Source organism: Triturus cristatus, chromosome 8 (assembly GCF_964204655.1).
Source record: "Triturus cristatus chromosome 8, aTriCri1.1, whole genome shotgun sequence".
Taxonomy (NCBI): Eukaryota; Metazoa; Chordata; class Amphibia; order Caudata; family Salamandridae; genus Triturus; species Triturus cristatus.
In genome coordinates this window covers 1,098,287,934-1,098,310,329 of record NC_140591.1, presented here as the reverse complement: position 1 = coordinate 1,098,310,329, position 22,396 = coordinate 1,098,287,934, and the positions used below count along the sequence as shown (strand labels likewise).

Here is a 22,396-nt window from a genome sequence, read left to right as displayed (position 1 = left end):
GTGGAGTAGCGGGAGTGGTGTATAGTGCAGTGCGAAGTGTGGGGTTAAGTGCATTGTAATAGAGTACAGTGGAGTGGTGAACAGTAGAGAGGCATAGAGTGGAGTGGAGCAGAGAAGAGTGCAGCATTAGAGTAAGGAGTGGACAGGCAAAGTGTGGAGTGGTGCATAGTACAGTGGAGTGGGGTAACGTGGAGTATGCCTGGTATGGTAGCATACTGCCATTACAGACAACACATCTTCAATTCACAGACCATTACATTTCCACTCACATACAGTTTTACAAATAAAAGTATACAGCGCACAAACGATAATATATGGAAATGTCATCACCAAATGTGTTGATTTAATTGTCAGCACAGTTCATTTACAGACATTTTAATATTGTTGTGTGCTAGAAAGATAAATAACATCTGTACATCCTTCCTCCAGCACACCCTCAGTAGCCAGCATGATTGTCACATGAATCCTTACATTTTCAAGTCAGAGAATCAAAAATAAACACCAAGCTCCCTGGAAGACACAGACTGACATTTGACTTCTATCTTTGAATGAACAGCAAATGTGACAATATAGGAACAAGATTTAAAAGCCTATTCGCTGAAAGCAAGTTTGCGGAAAAATACAGTAAACACGTTTTTGGCGACGGTAGGGACTAACTTGAGCTGGACAGCCTAAAGCAAATAAAGCCAGCAAATAGAAAGCCAGAAAATATGAGTTACAAACCACAAAGCCAATGGTAAGCAAGAATGCATTTCTTTGCCAACTTTCAGAATGTCCACAAGATGTCCTTAGCAAACCAGACAACTATGCTGTCTGGTAGGCTGCAACCTAAAAAGGGAAGCAGGGACATGGTCTTGTGCTCCCTGTCAGACCCACAGAATACATCCACCATGGGAAACATAAATTAAAGGCGCAGGGTTATAGCCTATATGCTTGTTAGATCTGGCTTAACTGAGCAACTGTCTGCGTAACATAGTGTTATAAATTCTTATAAAATATACATAGAGTGGGATTTTGCTCCACTCAGAGGAGTATTACTCACCCATGCTATTGGCTATTTGGTGCACCATTCTTTGCCCCTTGAAGAACATCCATTGGAATAACGAGGGAATATTTTACATTACAAATGTATCTCTTCCACATTTTCTGCTATTTTCCAGCATCGTTAAAGCCAATCCGGCAGACTTTAGACTGATAAACGGCATTTGTGCATATAAACAACATTTTTTTCCAGCTGACACATGAACTCTGCACGTTTAATTTATTTCCTTCTGGGAGGTGGACAGTTCTACAAAAGCCTATATTGCAACACATCTTAAAACACCTCACTGGACAGATTTTAATATCACTGCAGGAGTTGGGAGAAAGGCTAATAAAATCAAGCACGTGTATCTGAAGCATGGGAAGTGCTGGATGAATCCGTGAGAGACAGGACAGCAATAGCCTAGGCAAAGCTGCCATTTTGTTTTCATTTTTGCAAAGATATGAAATTGGCATTAAAAGTGTAAAAGTAATAAAAGTTACAAATTGCACCCTCTAAATGTGGCGTGCATAGGTTAAACAAATAAGAACAAAATACTAACCCCAAAGATAAATTTTAAAAACCATGAAATCAAAGCATAAATAAAACAAGCATTGGCATAGCCAATAGGTCTCGCTTTTGGGACCTTCTAAGTATTTAGTTATGCAGCACAATATCCTTGGTGCAACCACATCAACTGTTGCGTGGCTAAACACTTATAAGGTACCAAAGGCGAGACCTATTGGCTATGCCAATGCTTGGTGTGGTTGTGTGTGTGGTTGTGTGTGGTTGTGTGTGGTTGTGTGTGTGTGTGTGTGGTTGGGGGTGTGTGGTTGTGTGTGTGGTTGTGTGTGTGTGTGTGGTTGTGTGTGTGGTTGTGTGTGTGGGTGTGGTTGTGGGTGTGGGTGCGGTTGTGGGTGTGTGTGTGGATGTGTGGTTGTGTGTGGTTGTGTGTGTGGTTGTGTGTGTGGTTGTGTGTGTGTGTGTGGTTGTGTGTGTGTGTGGTTGTGTGTGTGTGGTTGTTTGTGTGTGGTTGTTTGTGTGTGTGTGGTTGTGTGTGTGTGTGGTTGTGTGTGTGGTTGTGTGGGAGGTTGTGTGGGTTGTTGTGTGTGTGGTTGTGTGTGTGTGGTTGTGTGTGGTTGTGTGTGTGGTTGTGTGTATGTGTGTGGCTGTGTGTGTGTGGTTGTGTGTGGTTGTGTGTGTGTGTATGTGTGGTTGTGTGTGTGGTTGTGTGTGTGGTTGTGGATGTGTGTGTGGTTGTGTGTGTGTGGTTGTGTGTGGTTGTGTGTGTGTGGTTGTGTGTGTGGTTGTGTGTGGTTGTGTGTGTGTGTGGTTGTGTGTGTGGTTGTGGTTGTGTGTGTGTGGTTGTGTGTGTGGTTGTGGTTGTGTGTGTGGTTGTGTGGTTGTGTGTGTGGTTGTGTGTGTGTGGAAACAAGAATGGCAGCAATAAAGAAATTAATAATAGTGAAACTGAGTCAGCGAGAGAGACAATGTGATACAGTGCAAAACAACCTCCCCTAGGGATGGGATTTTTCTATGGGCTGAAAGGAAATTTCTGTACGCCAGCCCCAATGCCCTAGACGCCTTGTTTACAACAGCGGGGACATCAATCAGGTGTGCCAACGGTAACCCGGGCCATTTGCCCATGTGACGCTTGTCTAGTAATTAGTGCAGCCTGCCAGGTGAGACAATATTGCCGCATGCATTGCACAACCCTCGCGTGCACCTCTTACCCCGTAAACGGAACAGGAAGCACCGACCCACAACCGGTGCCTGCAGCCAGGTTGGATTCGGAGTCAATGGGTGGAATCATTGTTTACTTTTAGAAAACAGCAGCGAGAAAGACCACAAGAACAAAGCACTCAACATTCCGCACACATCTATATTTAATGAGCCCCAGTTTAAAAGTGCGCCAGCGCACTTTGTTGCAGTCAAAGGGTTGCTTTGCATATTCATGTAAAGCGCTGAAATATACGGATTTCTGGCAACAACAAAAGAAGGACAGTGTGGCCACAAAGATGACTCAGTACAAAGAGATAGGTGGAATACTTCAACTAACCTGGCCACAGATCATTCCTGTGTCGTATTCCAGCCCATCCATTACAGGCAGACACCAGACATAAGCAAATGAATATGAGTCTAGTACCTAAAGGGACTGTCCAGACCAAATTGCTACCCTGCGAACCCTCTCCTCTAAAAGGCAACAAAAGCAACCCCAGACCGGCTTCAATGAAGGGTAAGGCTTGAAGTGCAAAGAGGACTGGGTTCTCCCCAAAGGGCAGGAGAGCAAGCATGTTTACTAACCCCAATGTCAACAAGCATCGCGGCACCGGCGCTTTACTTTGAACATTAAAAGTAAAGCGTGGGTGCCGCGATTATAGCAAAAGTAAAGAAATAGATGTTTTTTTCTATTTCTTTACTTTTGCGAAAGTCATCACGGTTCTAATGACCTGTAAAAGACTGCTGGCGGCCGGCTGCGCACGTGCACGCTCGCGTGAACGCAAGCGCTAGGCCAGCCAGCAGCACTTTGAAAACTCATCTACAAAATGTCTCTCCGAGCAACGCATGCGTGTTGACTCAGCGAGACCTAAACAGAAATTTGCTTTCCAACCCTGGGCCTGAAGGAGGCTACATTTTAGGAGGATGTACAGTAACAAAATGCTGTCACACACAGTGAAAAGAGACAGAAACTGCTCCATTGATTCATAAGTGGCCCAGTATTCCAGGATTTTCATGATGCTGGAACACTGGGCCACATTTTATCAGTTGGGAAACCTGATTGATAAAATTGCTATAGGCCGGGCTGCAAGAGCACAGTAGCGGCTTCTGTTCTGGCGTAGTTGCTTGGGTGGGGGTGGAAGGGATGGCGACGATAACGGACACGGGGAGGTGGGAGGGAGGAGAAGCGGGACAAGGAAACATGTTAAAAAAATAGGAAAAAAGAACTTACCTGTCGACCTGCAGATCTTCTCCGTGTCCTCGCTGCAGCACAGGCTCCCAGGCTGCCCTGTGGCAAACCCTGACGCTGCTCTCATGTTTGAAAGCAGCATCAGGATTGGTGCTGTGAATGTGTGCCCCCAGACAGACTGGGAGCCTGTGCTTTGCTGTCTCCAACACAGCAACTTAGACGTCCGGCCACACCGACATACGCACTGATAGCAGTGCAATCACTGCAACTGTCATTGACTTCAAGATGACCATATCCCCAAGACTCACCCAGCCCTTAGAACATGAAAAATACAATGATAATAAACCTGTTTTATAATAGTTTATTTTTTCAAGTTTTGAGGCTGGCAAGGGGGGCAATGCTCCTCCGCCGTAGAGGAGGAGCCACCACTGCAAGAGCAGTGTGTCCTCGACTCCGAGCAATCCTCTTCTATGACATGAGGAGCATGCAATGCTCCCCCGGGCAGCTTACTTCTTGCCCCGTCTGCTGTCTCACCAGACCCTCACTCATGTTTATCACCTTCTCAGAGCCCTGATTAATCACTTGTCCTACATCCCCAAACGTTTAGGGGTGTTCCATTCCCATTCCAACTTTGGAAAGGGATTTACTCCAGCCCTTGACTGGTATAAATCTACAGTTAAGCTGACATGTTGGTGCGCGTTCACAAAGTCACAAGGCAAACCACACCATCATCTTAGCATGTCCCACTTCTGGCATTACACTAACTCTTGTACAATATTACCCAACAATACAAACAGAGGTGGCCACCGCCAATCTAAAGTGGAGGGGCTGCCGGGGTGGGGGGGCAGACAGGAGTTGGGGGTGGGTCAGGGGAATAAAAATAAATAAATAAATAAATACTTACCTGCGCTAACACTGCCTGTCACTGACCATGTCATGAATGATGTAAAATGTGACGTCATCAGCAGTGGATTGCGGGGGCACGAGTTATAGTTAGCTGAACTAACTATAATGGCGGAATTTCTTGGTTTTATACGAGGGAAATGTCCAAATAACTATAATGTCCCTGAAACCTATGGGTTTTTTCAGTGAATTTCTAAGGTTTTTTTAAATGCTAATTTCTAACTATAACGTGCCTGAAACCTATGGTTTTTTCGGTGAATTTCAAAGGTTTTTTAAATGCTCATTTTTAACTATAACGTCCCTGAAACCTGTGGTTTTTTCAGTGAATTTCAAAGGTTTTTTAAATTCTAATTTATAAAAACTATAACGTCCCTATTAAATCCCCTTGAATCCTGAGGGTCCGTGGGGGCCAACATGCCCACCAGGTACCTCCAGTAAGCGCCACATAGCTGAGAGGTGTTCTGAGGTCACTCCCCTTTTTACACCACGCTGCAAATGTGGCTTGTGGCGCACGGCTGCTTGTAGGTTGAAGCCAACTTGTATCCTGAGCTCCTTAGACACGAGAGGACCTCATCGCCCCACCAGCAGTGCACCAGAAGCCGCGTTTGCAGAGTGGTGTAAAAAGGGGGGTGGTCTCAGACCACCTCTCTGCAACACAGCTCTGTGGCACTTACTGGAGGTACCTGGTGGGCTAGTTGGCCCCCAGGGACCCTCAGGATTTAAGGGGACTAAATCCCCCAATTTACAACATGCCAGGGGGTGCGTTTGCACACATGTTGTTTCAGGTCTCGCCCTCTCGCTGCACCACTGTACAAACGCGCCCCCTGGTGCGTTGTAAGTTGTGGGATTAAGTCCCCTTCAATCCTGAGGGTCTCTGGGGGCCCACTAGCCCACCAGGTACTTCCAGTAACCGCCACAGAGCTGCATTGCAGAGAGGTGTAGAAAGGGGCGTGGCCTTGGAGCACCTCTCTGCAACGCAGCTCTGTGGCGCTTATGGGGGGTACCTGGTGGGCTAGTTGGCCCCCAGGGACCCTCAGGATTGAAGGGGACTTAATCCCCCAATTTACAATGCACCAGGGGGTGCATTTGCACACTTGTTGTTTCAGGCCCCGCCCCCTCGCTGCACCACTGGTCAAACACGCCCCCTGGCACGTTGTAAATTGGGGGGTTAAGTCCCCTTCAATCCTGAGGGTTCCTGGGGGCCATCTAGCCCACCAAGTACCTACAGTAACCACCACAGAGCTGCGTTGCAGAGAGGTGTAAAAAGGAGCTTGACCTCGGACCACCTCTCTGCAACGCAGCTCTGTGGCGCTTGCTGGAGGTACCTGGTGGGCTAGTTGGCCCCCAGGGACCCTCAGGATTGAAGGGGACTTAATCCCCCAATTTACAATGCGCCAGGGGGCACATTTGCACACTTGTAGTTTCAGGCCCCGTCCCCTTGCTGCACCACTGTGCAAACGCACCCCCTGGTGCGTTGTATGTTGGGGGATTAAGTCCCTTTCAATCCTGAGGGTCCCTGGGGGCCAACTAGCCCACCAGATACCTCCAGTAACCGCCACAGAGCTGCGTGGCAGAGAGGTGTAAAAAGCGATGTAGCCTCGGACCACCTCTCTGCAATGCAGCTCTGTGGCGCTTACTTGAGGTACCTGGTGGGCTAGTTGGCCCCCAGGGACCCGCAGGATTGAAGGGGACTTAATCCCCCAATTTACAACGCGCCAGGGGGCGTGTTTGCACAGTGGTGCAGGGAGGGGGTGGGGCCTCTGGCGATATGCTGGCTTTTATTTATTTATTTCTTTAAATCTTTTCTTTATGGGAGGGAGACTGTGTGGCCCCCCATCCCCCGGGGCCTGGCAGCCTTCTTTTTTTTAATTGAAATTTTGCGAGGTGGGCCGCGTGGCCCCTCTCCAGTAGCCAATTATGCCCTGGAGACCCCATCCCCCAGGGCCTGGTCAACCTTCTCTTTCATTTTTTTGGTGGGGGGCCTCGTGGCCCCCCTCCTTAGGCCAATTATGGCCCTGGGGACCCCATCCCCCTGGGGCCGACCTTTCAGTTTTTTAAAATTATAATTTCAGGGGAGGGGGCCGTGTGGCTGCCCTCCCAGGCCACTTCTGGTCCTCGGGACCCCATTCCCCGGGGCCTGGCCTCTCCGTTGGGGACCATGGGGGGAGCCCCAATGCCCCCACGGTCCCGCCGGCTCCCCACTTCCTGCGGGAGCCTGCATTGCTTTTGAGCAAGGGGAGCTGCTGACATTCAGTTACCCTTGCTCAAAAGCAATACTGCTTTGCTTCATTGAAGCGAGAGCAGGTTTCCCTGCTCTCGCTTCAAGGAAGCAAAGCAGAGTTTGCTATGGAAGGGCGGGAGCCGTGCTCCCGCCCTGCCATAGCAAACAGCAGTGTCCCGGGGGTGGGCACCCCGGGACATTGCAGGAGCCGGCCCTGGGGGGTGGCGGTCCCCAGGACCAAAGAGGGCTCCAGGAGGGGGGCCACGTGGCCCCCCTCCCTCCATCTTCAAAGCCCCGGGTTGGTGGTGGTCCAGCGGACCCCCGTTTTTAAATATTTCATGCCCCGGGGAGGAGGTGGTCCTCGGGGAGGGGCAGGAGCCCCCCACACACTTTTAAAAAAAGATTTGTGCCCCGGGGAGGTGGCGGTCCCCGGGGCTCGGGGGGCTGCGAGGCCCCCCCACACATTTACATGAATGCTCCGGGGAGATGGCAGTCCCCGGCGCAGTGTGGGGGGTTGGGGCCCCCCCACACATTTATAAAAGAAGCGTGCCCCCCGCATTCAATTTAGTAAGCCCCGTGGAGGCGGCAGTCCCTGGGGCTGCGGGGGCCACCGCAAATAAGTCACCGAGTGCCCCTGGGGCCTGGCCCTCTCTGTGGCTTTTTGAAAACAAAGCGCGGAAGACCGCGCTTTGTTTTTTTTTATTTTCACAGCAGGATTCACGACCCCAACGTGAAATCTGTCGTCCTTGTGGAACCACCTGAGCAGGCCTTGGGGGTCAGGGTGTTTCTACCCTGCCCCCTTTTCTTCTTTTTCATGTTTTTTTTCTGATTTCTTGCGACTCAGCTGATTTCTTGTGACTCGGTTACCGAGTCATAAGATGGCTGCCAACACTTCCTGGTTTGGAGTGTTGGCAGCCAATCAGAACTGAGCTCGTGCGTGGGAGGGTTCGCGAACCCACCTCGGTGCTCAGATATCGAAACTTTTTCTTTTCTAAATTTCTCAGGAACTACTGAACCGATTTACACCATTTAACAAAAAGGGCTCTTTCTGAACCAAGACCTACCTTTTTGCCAAATTTGGTGTAATTCCGTTCAGCAGTTCGGGCTGTAACTATGTCTAAAGTTTCCTATGGAAAATTACATGGGGAAAACGCGTTTCGGGACCCCCTTTTTTCTCGGCCCTCGCTTGACGAATCACCCCAAAACTTTCTAGACAGGAGCTGACCGGAGCACCCCACTAGTTTTGAAAATTTGGCAAAGATTCATCAAACGACGCCAAAGTTATTGGGAAAACAAAAAACGCTTTTTAAATACAAACGAGGTCCTAACTATAACTACCTACTAGCGACCGCCAGTAGGTAATGTATATGTGTGTGTGTGTGTGTGTGTGTGTGTATATATCGTTCACCAGTAGGACCTAGTTTCCATAGGGAAATCGATTTTTGACTTGTCTATATCTTTGGCACCATTTGATAAATCCAAAAATGTGCGTTTCCCATGTTAATTCCAATAGAAATTTTAAACATGACTACAGCCCGAACGGCCTACGTATTGTTTTTTACAGCTTTAGCATTGACACTGAATCACATAAACAATGCGTGTTGAACCAGTGTGATTCATTGCTAACGATTTTGGCCCTGGGGAACCCAGCCACTGGCCACTTGATGTTGGGTGCCCTGGAGCCCATCGAGGGGACTCAATGTACACTGTTGGGGACTGCATGGCATGCCCCAATTTCCCTGCAGTCCCTGTCATCTTCCCCGCTGCCTTTAGGGGCCAACATTGCTCCTGCATGCAGAGAGCAGTAAAAATGCTGCTTCCAGCATACAGGAGCAATTATTTCATCTGTTTTCCGAAAACAGATGAAAAGTCTGCTCCCAGAGGGCTGGAGCAGATTTCCTGTTCCAGCTCACTGGGAGCGGAGTTACTGTGTGCTCTCACTTGGTGGAAGCTATCAAAGCTCCTCCTAAGTGACAACAAACTACTTTGTCCCGAGGGTAGGCATCTCAGGACATAGGGAGCCGGCCCTGAGGAGTGGCGGTTCCCAGGGCCATTAATGGCTCCTGAAGGAGGGTTGCGTGGCCCTACTCCTTTTTTTAAAGGGTCAGCCCTAGCCCCTCTGCCCCTTTGAATGTTCTTCGTGGTACTGGGGAGGTACTGATCCCCGGGGCCCTACTGGCTAAAGGAGGGGGGTTCACGCGGGCCCTTCTAGTTTTTCATAAAGCTCAATGGAGGTGGTGGTCCACGGGGCTCTGAAGGGGCTCGGGGGCAGGGTCATGCAGCCTCTAGAAATACAAATTTATTTTCCCTTCAATAGCTCAAAAACTACTGAACGGATTTACACCAAATCACCAGTTTGCTTTCTGGATCAGGATCTAGCTTTCTGACGAATTTGGTGTAATTCCGTTCAGGTTCGGGTTGTGTGTAAAATTCCTATGGGAAACCCCTTTTTCTTAGCCCTCACTTGACTGATCACCCCAAAACTTTCCATGGAGAACTAGAACCAGGTGGGCACTTTTATGGGGAAAGTTCATGAAAATTCGTCAAACTGTGCCGAAGATATAGGCAAGTCAAAAAACTCTCTGCCTTGCCTCTATTTGGTATATTTAATTAAAAAACAATAACAAAGAATTATAAAATAGATTAGTAAATCTATACTTCCCAGGTATACTTCCCTGTATTCTGGCTGTGGATGTTTTGGCCACACTATTTTTGCAGCTCGAAATGTTTACACTTGATATTCGGACTCCACAATTTACATCTGTAATGATGAGATTTCGAAATTCTGTTTCTTTGCTCTTACACCTTAATAAATCTTTTGATTCTTGCTAAGAACAGGCTGACTCCAGACCGATCCTCACAACTAAACCCTTCTCACACTTCCTTATGTGAGATTTTATGCGCCAATCAGTAACTGGTCATTTTTAAGCAATAATACACCAGGACAAGGGCCTCCCTTATTGACCGGAATATCATTATACATCCCACAACAAAGCCACAAACATAACCCAGTTGCTCAGTTAATACCTACTCAGTGGTCTGCTCCAGCTTGGATAATATCCATACTGTTAATCACACTCTTAACTTATTAGCTGCAGTTCACAGTATTTTTGGAAGACGTGTTTTCTTCTTACTATTTTAGGTGGAAGGTTATTAGAAGAATAATTGCACTGCATTGTTTTTGGTGATTAGGAACACACCAGGGTTTCCTTTGGTTTCCACAGTAACACTAGCAATGAAAGGAAAGCGAGTCTCCCATGACACTTCTATAGAAAGGCAATCATTCAAAAAGCACATTTGAGGAGGTGGTCACTCCCAGGTAGTTATTTAACAGTGGTAGCATCTCCTGATTCGACGCAGGCCACAGGGTGCTCTCAACTTAGGTTAATTATACTTTTGTAAATCTGACAGCTGGTATTTTGGGTATAATTAAATGTCTAATTGTGTGTGCATTTTCGTTGTACTATTTTTTGTGGAATGTTACAGAAAAGAGATCTGTGCTGCAGGAAATCTTTCCAATGCTTAGTGATTTGGAAGCTACCAACTTCTTCCTCTAGTTTCCGAACTGACACTGGAAATAAAGGGCGGATACGATATGGACTTATGTTCAAAAGCAATTCAAAATGAAGCCTGTAAAGAGGAAATGATGGATTGCTGGCACTATTTAAGAAAGTTACTGGTTACAGTGGCGGATAGCTCCGATAAAAAATGGTGAGGCGTAAAAGCACTACTCACCATAAACGCGGAGCAGCACGACTACTGCAACACTTCTCCTTTCCACGAGCAGCAACAGGAAGGACTTCCTTCCTGCTTGTGGAAAGGAATTCCAACCAATTCTGGAGCTGCTTTCATGCTGTGAAAGCAGCTGCAGGATTGGTGGGAGCAGGCTCACCCATCGCTCATTTTGATCCTGGTTCTTTGTGCAGCATCTGTGTCACATGCATGTGTTGGAATGTAAAACGTCTTGTGTATGGCCCTGGAGAACATGTGCCTCTGGCTCGTGTTTCCCATAGTGAGCTCCAATGTTTATTAATTTTCACTTCAGAGCACACGACAATCATGCGTATGTGCTAAGAGATTTTGTGACACGGAATAAGACCACAGTGTGGTTCTGTGGTCCGAAGGGGTGCACCAAATGCATTCTTCTTTTTGTGAGTGTGACTACCTTCAACTCGCCAGTCTGTAGAAGACTAAATTCTACTGGCCTTTTTATCTGTTACTTGCGAGGAAAGGATGTCTATAGCCTTTTTGATGTCGTAAATTGGTCTGTCAGTTTCGTACAACCAGGTTCTTCGCTCCCTTCATGTAGGACATGGATGACATTATTGCAGGTGCATAGTATACGTGTACAGTACAATGTGCATAGAGAGACTGTGCTGCATGTGACTGCGGCAAACCAGACATCAATGCGAATTGCAGGACTCCTCAACATCAGCATCAAGGTAAACGATATGTTAGCCATTTTAAAGTCTAATAAAAACTCATGATTACACAGTTTAAAAATGTTGTATACACAGAAATTACTTTAAAAATATTTGACTACCCAGTGGAAGAAGTAGTTTTTTAGAGCCCTTGATACTTTCAGAATTTGGCATAACACAGGCAAGAACTAGAAAAGAACTAGATGTTACTGGTTGGAAAAGAAGACTGTTCTAAGGCTGTATTGTCCATCAGCAAGGCTTAGATAGCTGACACATTCACTTAGCTGGATTAATACCCTAGATTTTATGATTATTTTTTTTAACAACAGATTTTATTGTGTCAATATAGCCATCACCATGCAGAGCCCTGTAACCCAGAGACATCTGCCATATTCTCCATACAGGTACATACAGGCAAGAGACAATTGTGTATTTTAAGTCCCCCCAAATCCCACCCCAACGCCCCACCCTACCCCCAACCCCCCAAAGATCGCACTTCCTACAGCCAGTCTTACTCTCCCCCTTCGGTCCATCCCGCACTCCCCTCGCATCACACGCGCCCCTACGCAACCCCTCCATGACCACCAATGTCCATGCACAGCTGCCCCTATGGATCTATCTCCCTCTCTACGGGGGGTGCCAGTTCGATTCCTCGGTAATCTGCCCAGTTTTTCCATATCTTATAGTGCTTGCATGGGCACCCCCTGGCCTCAAACACGGGCCGCTCCAGCCCCATACAGAAGTCCAGGCCGTTTTTCCATCTCATCATGGAAGGGGCTCGTGCTGCCTTCCACTCCCTAGCAATATCTTGCTTGGCCAGGGTGAGTCCCAGCAACAGAAGATGACGTTTGTATATGTTGCCCCCTATATCGTCCATGACATGAAGTAGAGCCAGCCACGGCGAAGATTTTATGATTATTAACCAATCTTTATTATTATTAAGTGAAAAATACAGTAATATGTGTGTTGTGTATTGTGGACTTGGTCCTCTCTGCAGGGTCTCACCCAAACTTTTTGTTTTCACCCTCCTGTGTTCTGAACCCATTTTTTTGCACTTTGACGCTGCTAACCAGTGCTAAAGTTCTTGGCGCTCTCTTCTAAACATAGAAAACTTGACTTTTACCCTATTGGCATATTTAATTTACTTGTAAGCCCCTGGTAAAGTGGTACAATATGCACCTAGGGCCTGTAAAATAAATGCTACTAGTGGGCCTGCAGCACTGATTGTGCCACCCTTGTAAGTAGCCCTCTAAACTTGTCTCAGGCCTGCTATTACAACCTGTGTGTGCAGTTTTAAACTGCCTTTCCACTTGGCAGAATAAACATTTGGCCAGGCCCAAACCTTCCTTTTTAATATATACAAGTCACTCCTAGGGTCGGCCCTCGACAGCCCAGAGGCAGGTTACGTTGTATTTAAAAGTTTGGACATGTATTTGTACGTTTTACATGCCCTCTTACATTTGTTTTTCACTACTGCAAGGCCTACCTCTCTCATAGGATAAGATTGGGTTACTTTATTAGATTTAATAAGTGATAATTTTCAGTTGGGAGCAGGAGGACAATTAATTGGGAAAAATCTGTACTCTTTCCGGTTGGTGGCTACTTTGACCCGACCAACCTCCCCTGACAACTTAAAATAACTAGAGAGGGACTCCAATATTTGGGGATCTCTGCCATGACAGACCCTGAGCAATGTGTCGACCAAAACGTTAAGACAATAATAGTTGACTTTCAAACATATGTGACCCGCTGTAAGAGGCTTCCTTTAACACCCTTGGAAAAAGCAGCATGTTTTAAATTAATCACCCTCCCAAAATTCATATATGCTCTGCAGAACACATATTCTAGGCCCCCCAATTATATTTTCACTTGAATTGAGGGCGAACTCAGGAAACTACTGTGGCACGATGGCAATCCAAGAATAGCACTTTGTACACTACAACGTAACCCCTACAATGGAGGTATAGGTCTCCCCGACCTTCAGTTCTAATACTGGGCATCCCATTTAATAGCCATCAATGGCTGGGGATACAAGGACAGAGACCATCCCACTTATATCCTAGAAAAGATCCAATTTCAGACACTCCCATACCAACATTTTTTCTATGGCATTAAGTGAAGACGTGTCCTTTTTACCAGCTACTCACAAAACTTTAGAGGCATGGAATAAGGCAAATTTCTCCATGGGGCGGAAGCAGAAAATCACATAGGAGACTCCACTATTGATGGGCACATATTTGAAGGAAATTACTCAACTCAAAGATTTTACACCCTTGGATCGAATAGGCATTTCCAAGGTCAGCGACTTACTAGAAGACGGTACTTTAATGTCCTTTTCCTCTCTCCAATGAGAATTCCAACTCCACAACCGCCAGTATTATAAGTATCTACGACTTGCGCATGCATGGAAAACTGAAAATGTCTCCCTAGACTTCCCAGAATATGCTCCCTTAGAGGGCAGGCTTATAATGGACAAATTACGAGAGTAGGCAGTATCTTACACTTATAAAACTATTAACAATAATATGCCTGATAACCTCCTAAAACTGCAGATACCGTGGGAGGTCGATGTATGCACATTTGAAGATATTGACTGGGAGGCTGCACTGATGTTCCCGCGATAAGTGCCAATCAGACCCCGGCTACGCCTCATTCAATTTAAAATCTTGCACAGGATTTATTATGACAGGGTCCGCCTTTATAAAATAGGCACTGTTTGTGTTGTGGGAGGAATTGGGGAAACTTCATCCATACACTATGGTTATGCACGGCCATACAGGCATACTGGTGCAGAGTAGTGTCGGAATTTAGCGCAATAGTGAAGGTGCAAATTCCTGAAGATCCTAAATATGTCTTTTTAGCAATACCTAATGATATCGATGTACTGCGGATAAAATGAATGTTCTGTAATTTGGGATTGGTGGTGGCCAAACGAGACTTAGTCAAGCACTGGGGCGCTTCTGAGGTGCGCAATCTTGCCGAATGGAGGAAGAGTATGGATTTATTTATGGCGGCGGAAAGAATAACTTATAAAAGTAGGGGGTGCCCATGCAAATTTAGTAAAATATGGGGGAGATTGATAGACTGCTATGGACTCACTAATGACAATGATGATCCTGCAGGGCCTTCTTTGTAATTGTAATTTACAATTCATGATAATCCATTATGTTATGATGATTATGATCATGTTAATGTCGCCTTTCCCGTTTGGGTTGCTAACTGATGTCATAACTTCAAAGTACTTTTGTCCTACCGCCACGTTTACATGTTTCATGGGAGTACCTCTCAGTACCCCTTTTGATATTCTTCACAAAAATCCCCCATAAACATTTGGGGGGAAAATATGATTTGTGGAATGTTTGAACTAATCCCAGCCACTGGTAATTACTTTAGGCTGTATGCAATCAATTGAGCATGGCATAACGGATATTTTCTGCTTCGTGTTCCTTAGAAATTAAGTTACACCTCACCAATGAGGTTCAACAATGCAGAAACGTGTCTAGGTTGCTCGTATTCCCCTTCAGATGGAAGGTGGCCAGTCTCAGGCTGAACTGTTACTATTAGAGCAGGACCAAGGAATATGGAGGATTTGCACCAATGGTGTAGCAAACGGTGCCTCATGCCCTGAAGCAAGCAACAATATGGCACCCAATACCCATTTGTAAATAAATAAAACTGCTATATCTGGAATCCAGTGGACCCCTTACATCCATGAGCTCCCATGCACTGCAGTTCATAGCATGGCTCTGACTGATATGGGATCCACTGTTCCCAAAAATTGACTGCTATGTTACTGGCCAGTGGTTTATTTGTAAAAAGAAAAATACGTGCTGGGGTTCTCGTCAGGAGGCAGCTTGCACCAGCCCATTTCTCCTGTTAGTGTTGCCTACAACAGAACCAACTACTACCATGAAAGTGAGGAGAGGATGTGGCGTAATGCCCCGATCTGCCGACTTCGGAGCTGGGGAACCAGGTTTGAGTCTCATTATCGGCCCAACGTCCTGTGATTCTGGGCAAATCACTTAATCACCCTGTACCTACCATGAATGAATGTGAATGTATCCTTAACTGATGCTCGTGAAAATCAGCGGAAACCACCGGCTCAAATTAAGCACTGTTACTGACCCTGCTACTTATTTGTAGCAGCTACGATTCAAACGGGAATTAATCATGTGCATCCTTCCGAAGAGTTCTTCTGCAAAAACAAAATATTTTTACAAGCAGACCTAGTTCTTGCAACAAGCCTGACAATTTTTTTAAGCTGATGATTATGTCCCTTTAAACCATATCTTAATTAGGCCCCAGAGGGAGCGGCTCTAGGTTCACCTGGGAAATAATTGCCCTGGGACTCGAGGGAAAGGTGTCAAGCAGATGCTGATGGCAATTATACGTGGCAGGACTAGAGAATTGAAGGGACTGGTGCTGTAACAACAAGGAGATGAAAGGCTGCGCCAAAGGAAGCTACATAAAAAGTAAATTTACAAAGGGAGATTTCCCTCTGCCACTCCCAGCACATCACTCAGCTGTCTCTGCGGTGGAGGGGATCTTGTGGAAGTGATTATAACCACTGCTGGCAGCAGGCACTGCCCAGCGGACAGCAATGTCTCATTTCTAACAACCATTACTTATTGGTACCGCAGGAAAATGTCTGCATGCAACACATAGCAATTCTGCAGAGTGATGGTGGCGCGCGTAAGCACAGTATCCGGTATTATAGGCCTGTATATCACGTTTAGTATGCAATTCTCTTTTCCTGTCTCTTCTAAATGCTGTACAGCAAGTAGGTACTTATCTGAGGCCGCGTGAAAAGGGGGGATTTGATTGAATTTAATAGACGCATAAATCATCTGCTCAAATCCCAAACTTGTGTTGTGGCTGCCCTCCAAGCACCCAGCACCTGGCAGAGAAGTCTTTTTTCTCTTTCTGGTCTCACTTCGAAATGTGGACCTCGCAACTGCATGTGCATATTTCGCATTTCATCTATTTACAGCAAAACTGCATGCTTTAAAATCCGTAGGTCTGAATTCTTAGTGCATTATGGTTATTGCAGTGACGTAGCTACAGTATTTGCCGCGCGGGGCGATGCCTGAGTTTGCCGCCCACTGACGGTCGGGAGCAGGTAAGGGCTGAGAGGGCTTTCGACAGACGGCGATGAGCGCTGGGGGGTTGCTGGCGACAGATGACGACGAGCAGGGGGGGAGGTGACAGATATTGAGGGAGAATAAAAAAAACTTACTTTCGCTCGCCGCTGCCCCCCAAAAAGTGCACTGGGCGGACCACACCCCTTCCCCGGCCCCCCGCCTCACGTAGCTACGCCACTGGGTTATTGTAGTTATTCAAGGGTAGACATTTTATCCCAGTTTGCGTCCATGAGACATTAAATGCCTTGATAAATGCCACCGACCAGACCATCAACCACATCAATAAGGTATGTGTGGGCAACAGACGAAGAATTCTGTTATTTGCATCCAAGTGGATAGTCCCATAATTTTGCGGCCTACATTTCGTCTGACAAAAATATACCGCCATTGAAATTGTTTACAAAAATATCAACCTATAGGAGTTAAGAACATGAACTACACCTACAGAGTGAGATTTATGTAAATGATGTTAATGCCACAATATTTATGCCTGAGGATATTTTGTTATTGATTTTCTGACATACAATCAAATGAAATACAAGTTCATTATTTCTCTTTTAATTTCATTATGATTGCTGTAGTGTATGGGTTGAGGTTTTTTCAATGGAGAGGCCTGTCTATAGTAGGTGGAACTTGCACCCTTCCACCTAACCTTTCATGGGTGTGAACAGTGTTGTCAGCTGGTTTCCCCTAATAAGGCCCTGTGTAAGGGGGCATGTTTGCAACCCTCCATGTAACCAGGGGGTGCAATCAAAGTGGTCAGAAGTTGTGGGAATTCACAGGAGTTGTTGGGATATAAGTAAGACTAGCAAACAGAGTGGACTGTAGTCACTTACTCTTACTTAAAGATTGAGTTCAGAATTTCAGTCATCTACTGCTCAAGATGAGCATATTAGTGCAATTAATATATATAAAAACTAAAGGTTAAAGTAACATTATATTTAGGGGAAACTTGCGCCTCCGCCACGGGCAGTTTTCTCATCAATAATTTAACTGCAAATGTTGCTGTGATATTACCAGTGATGTCATAGAAGATGTCATGAGTGATGTAATGTAGCACACAACAATGTTCCAACAGGTAATTTTCATAGACAGTTACATACATGCATGGCAATTGCAGAAGGAAAGAAACAGGGAAACGTCCATGATTATTAGAAAGTTAAAAGGGGACAAAGAACTAAAAACAATATTAGCACTATTTACATTGAAGAAGGGAGTAACCCATAAGAGCTTGTGCACAACAGTGCCTGGCAATTGTGTGAACGGCGCAAGTGACAACTAAGGTAAAGGGAGACAGCGAAGAAACGGTGCAAAGAAATAATTGGTATACAGACACTTAAATAACGACTGTTTTTCGGCAATTTCCAATGCAATTTCTTTTAGAAATTCCAAAGTCATTAATTAATTAAACAGCCATAATTGCGCCAAAGAGTTGCGCTGAATGGTCGAAGGCGTTTTGACCTGTGTTCAATTCAGGGCATCTTCAGGACCGGGTTACAACAATTGTTTGGTGCGGTACAAGGAGAAATAAAAGTAGATAGAATAAGAATAGTGTTTTGATCTGGCATGGGTATTCAAAGAAACAGAGGGAGGATAAATTACCTGGAGTGTGGTGGGCTAAGTGATCAAAATGTGCCTCCAAGGTAATATGCCGGGAGTGGGAGAGCAATGAATCCTGATCAATAGGAAGTAGTCCAATTATTGTGTCGTAGGAATTCTGAAAAGAGGGGTACAAAAGCACGAATGAGGGACATAATAGGGGGAGTAAGGGGTGTGGGAGTACGTGTACTTGAGAATGAACCTGAAAAAGCACTTGAGGGGCCATGTAGTGGCAGGCACTAAACTGAGGTGAAGTGAAACTTTAGTTGGACTCCAATTAGCAGCAGACAATAATGTGGTGCTGTAAAATGATTGCGCTGCAGGTAGTGTAACTTAGCCATGCAAGTGCATGGACGGGGAGCAGAGTCCCCAACGTGTCAGGGGTAATAGCCCTAAGCAAAAGATGGACTCACCCTTTCGGAAAGTAGGATCGGGCGTGCGCTTGCAAGCGTCCGGGGTCCGATTCGCACTCAAGCGAGGGAGGAAACGTCTTCTGGACTGCTCCGGCGTAGACAAGTGTACGTCCGGTAATGAAACTAAAAACCATAAGCGGAGAGCGCGGGGGCATTAATAAACAAGCATTGGCATAGCCAATAGGTCTCGCCTTTGGGATCTTATAAGTGTTTTGTCAGACTATTGGCTTTGACAGTGTGTTTAAGCTCTGTTGTACAGCAGTGTAAAACAGGACCGCCAACAACAAAGAAACGGCCCACATACTGACCTGTCAGACCAGACCTCCGGGTTGCCCTGTAGGCCAATCGGACCCTGCCAACCACACTCTAAACTGGGATTGTTTTAAACCCATTTGCCTAGTGCTAAAAACACAGCCGCACTCCACGGTGGACAAAGAGGTGTCGGATAAAAAAAAAACAAAGTTGGCTGTGTGACACATGTCAGCTAGCACCACCTGACGGTGATCTTGTCCATGGACACTGCCTGGGAATTCTGCCCTCTAATCAATTTCCTCCCTCGAAACGCGGCGGCCCAACGGCAAACCATTTTGCTCCCCACAACAAAAGAAATGCCTACGAGAAGCGCAAACGGCTCACGCGCAAAAAGAATATATGATGTGCAGCGTCAGAAACCACCTCGTACGTAACTTGCCTTACAAAGTTTGTGTGAGCATAAAGTGGTGGTGTTAGAGTGGGGGAGGGGAATGAATGGGTCACAGGGAAGCAACCCAACCAGGTCACTTGTTGAAAATGACAGTGTGCAAAAAGTCCCCTTGGGCGCGCACAGCAAGAATGTCTCGCGCCACACATTTGAGAAAACCCCAGCAGGATCACAAAGGGTAAATAAAACCTGGTCAGGGGTTGGAAGCTGGTCAAACTTACTGAGCTGCTGCAGAAAGTCCAGGCGCTTATTGCGGATCAGCTGCAGCTCTGGGATCGCCTGCTTTGTGGCGCCACAGTTTGAGGTCAGAGAGCCAGGGCCTTCTGTCGCAGCCTGAGGAGGGGTTTCATATTGTGTTAGAAGGGACAGTGGAACATGATCAGAGCCAGATGACTGGAGCTCGATAAGCAGAACAGGAGGGTCTACCCCGCTGATCTCAGAAATGCCTATGTTAGACTGTGTTTGGTCTCTGGCATTGGAAGGCGCTGTTCCCAAGCAGTTACGGCGGGCTGGAACTTCTGGTTGGCATATGTCAAGTGGTCTGTTCTGCTGCCGGATTCGTGGATCTCGGCCTTTTTATTCGCAGTCATTGGCGAGTCCGCCCACTGGCATGCAGGTCTGTGGGGCTGAGTCCTTTTATTGACACACTCTATTGACTCGGACAACTTACTGGAAGGTTTGGGGAGCTCGATTTTCCTGCTGACACACTCTGGGGGATTTGTCCACTTTTTGGCCATTTCTGAACCTAGTTTGGCAGTAGAAGTGTGCAGCTCTCCGTCTAGGCTTTGCCACGGACTGTGCTTGCCACAACCCGGTTCCTTACATTCCTCTTCCTGGCTGTATGCCTTGTGAAAGGCACCCGTGTCTTTACCACATGCCTGATACTCTGTCCAATGAGCCCCCAGCATACAGGACACTAGGCCGAAACCGGGGAAGGTCTGGATCTGCAGCGGTCCCTCATCGGCCCCAATCATCTTCAGGTGACGGTGCATCAACTTGGTGGGTAGCCCCCCAGGAGTTCAGTGGGGATCCCGTCCAGAAGGTCGGGAGGAAGCCCCTCCAAGACATCTGCTGCAATGCCCTTACCCCCGGATTCCCAGAGCAGAGGGTTTGTGCCCAGGTAGAGCCCCTGAGCGTGCTTCCCCCCTCCACCCAAGGCCTGAAGCATCTCCTGCCACTCGTTCTCCTCCTCAGCATGCAGCAGCAACCGATCCCTGCCCAGCAAGGCCCCCCAGGCTAGGGCGACTAGCTGCAACCAGCAGGCGGGCAGACCAAGCAACAACCAAAGCAGCAAGGTGGGTAACAGCCAAAAAAGCCGGGCCAGAGAGCAGAACCAGGCCCTAGGGCATCCGGGAGAAGTACTGGGGCCATCTATCCTGTCACCTCTCGGAGCCCGTCCAAGCCGGCACGCCTCAGACCTGATAGCCTGGAACTTCGGCATTTTTCTGTGGCCCAGCCGGGTACTGGGGTGTCTCGGGAGAGAGGACGAACAAGGTGCTTAAACGGGTGCCCTCCATGCTCAGGCGACTTCAATGCGCCTTCTGCGTAACCATAGGCCTTTCTCAGGAAAATGAACGCGAGGCACATCCGAGGGGCGCTGCTTCCGACTGGTCAATTTGGGGGCTCGAGGCGACTTATCCTCAAATTCCATAGTGGTCGCGAGGCCAACTGTCACCAGCAGCAGGGGAGCCAAAACTGAATGTTCCGAAGGCGCGAGCCCTCCTCACAGCAGTTACTTGTTGCTCGGTAGGTTGCTTAAACGGCCACGTCAATGCCGGGTTTCAGTATTGTAAGGGACTTAGACGGCCCCTCCTCATAGCATGGCGGGCGGCTCCACAGGCTCTCAGACAAACGGCAGCCCCCTTCCGTATCCGACAGCTGCTGGGCCAGTGCGAAGAGGAAGATGGCGTCTCAGCGGAGGTAGGCTGTCGGGGAAAGTCAAGGGAGCGTTGTGGGTGGAACTGGCGCCTGTCACTAGGTGCTGCCGTTCCGCCTTCAAACGATGCTTCCAACTGAGGCAAGCGGGTCTGATTTCGGCCTCTGGTCGCGGGGCTGCACGTTCTGTAGAGAGGACCGACCTACCACCCTGCTGCTCCCACAGATAACGAGCCTTCTCTTTTTCTGTGAATACAGTTGGTTCTTCTCTCTATTTCAAGAGCATTCACACTATTCTGATTTAACTCACCAAGCCCTGGTTTATGTGTCTGCCCCTCCCTCTTTAGTGTGGGTTGCATCAGCCGGAGTGGTGATGCGCATGCGACGTGATTAAGGCAACCCTTGAAACCTGGCTTGCGCCAAATTGTATTTACTGCATTGCCCTGTAAGGGGTGCCAAAAATCACGTTTACTTAAAGTGAGTAAATGCATCACAGCAAAGAAATGGACATCGACAAAGTACACATTTTACAGTGGTATAATAAAACAAGCGCTCGCCAGGCATCCGCTGTTTATTTTTGCATCGCGTTTTCACTTTAAAGTGAAAGCGAGATGCAAAAATAAACATGCGGTGCCATGTCTCCTTTTTGTCCGGCCCAATCAGAGAGCCGGACTGGCGTGTGCAAGGCAGCGTGATGAGCTTCTAATAAGAAGCTTCGTCACGACAGCCATAATGCAGGTGAGCCAGTCCAGGTGGGCCAGAATAAAAAGCCAAAGGGAGGCAACCGAAAACCCTCCTTTTCAATGGGAAGCCAGCGTTTAACATAAACTCTGACGCTACCCAATGAAAATGAGGGGCGGGGCTTCGAGTCCCCTTCTTGAAACTGACTTCATGACTATAGCTCTCGCAGGCGAGGAGCGCATGCATGCTCCAACACCAGGCGAGACCTAAAAAGGGGAGGGGAGTAAACGCGATCAGTGGTGTGTACCATGGGAGAGGCTCAACATCAAGTGAGAGTGGGCCACGTCCAGAGAAGTGGAAGAGGTACGCAGTATTCGGGAAGTGACCTCTGGAAGATTCTGTGTCGGCGTGAGTATGAGCAGGGCTGAACAGAAAACCAGAAGGGGTAAAGAAACCACATGTGAAAAACACTAGAGAGGATAGAGAGAGCGAAGAGAGATCTTGTGAGTCCCC

General features: G+C 47.2%; 1 protein-coding gene and 1 pseudogene across 1 annotated transcript in view; both read right to left on the bottom strand.

The window, feature by feature from the left end:
* The window catches only part of SH3RF3 (SH3 domain containing ring finger 3), a 1,248,419-nt gene that overhangs the window by 551,875 nt on the left and 674,148 nt on the right, over window positions 1–22,396 (bottom strand). The gene's annotated exons all lie outside the window — the stretch shown is intronic.
* On the bottom strand, window positions 591–20,768 carry LOC146805431 (uncharacterized; annotated as a pseudogene).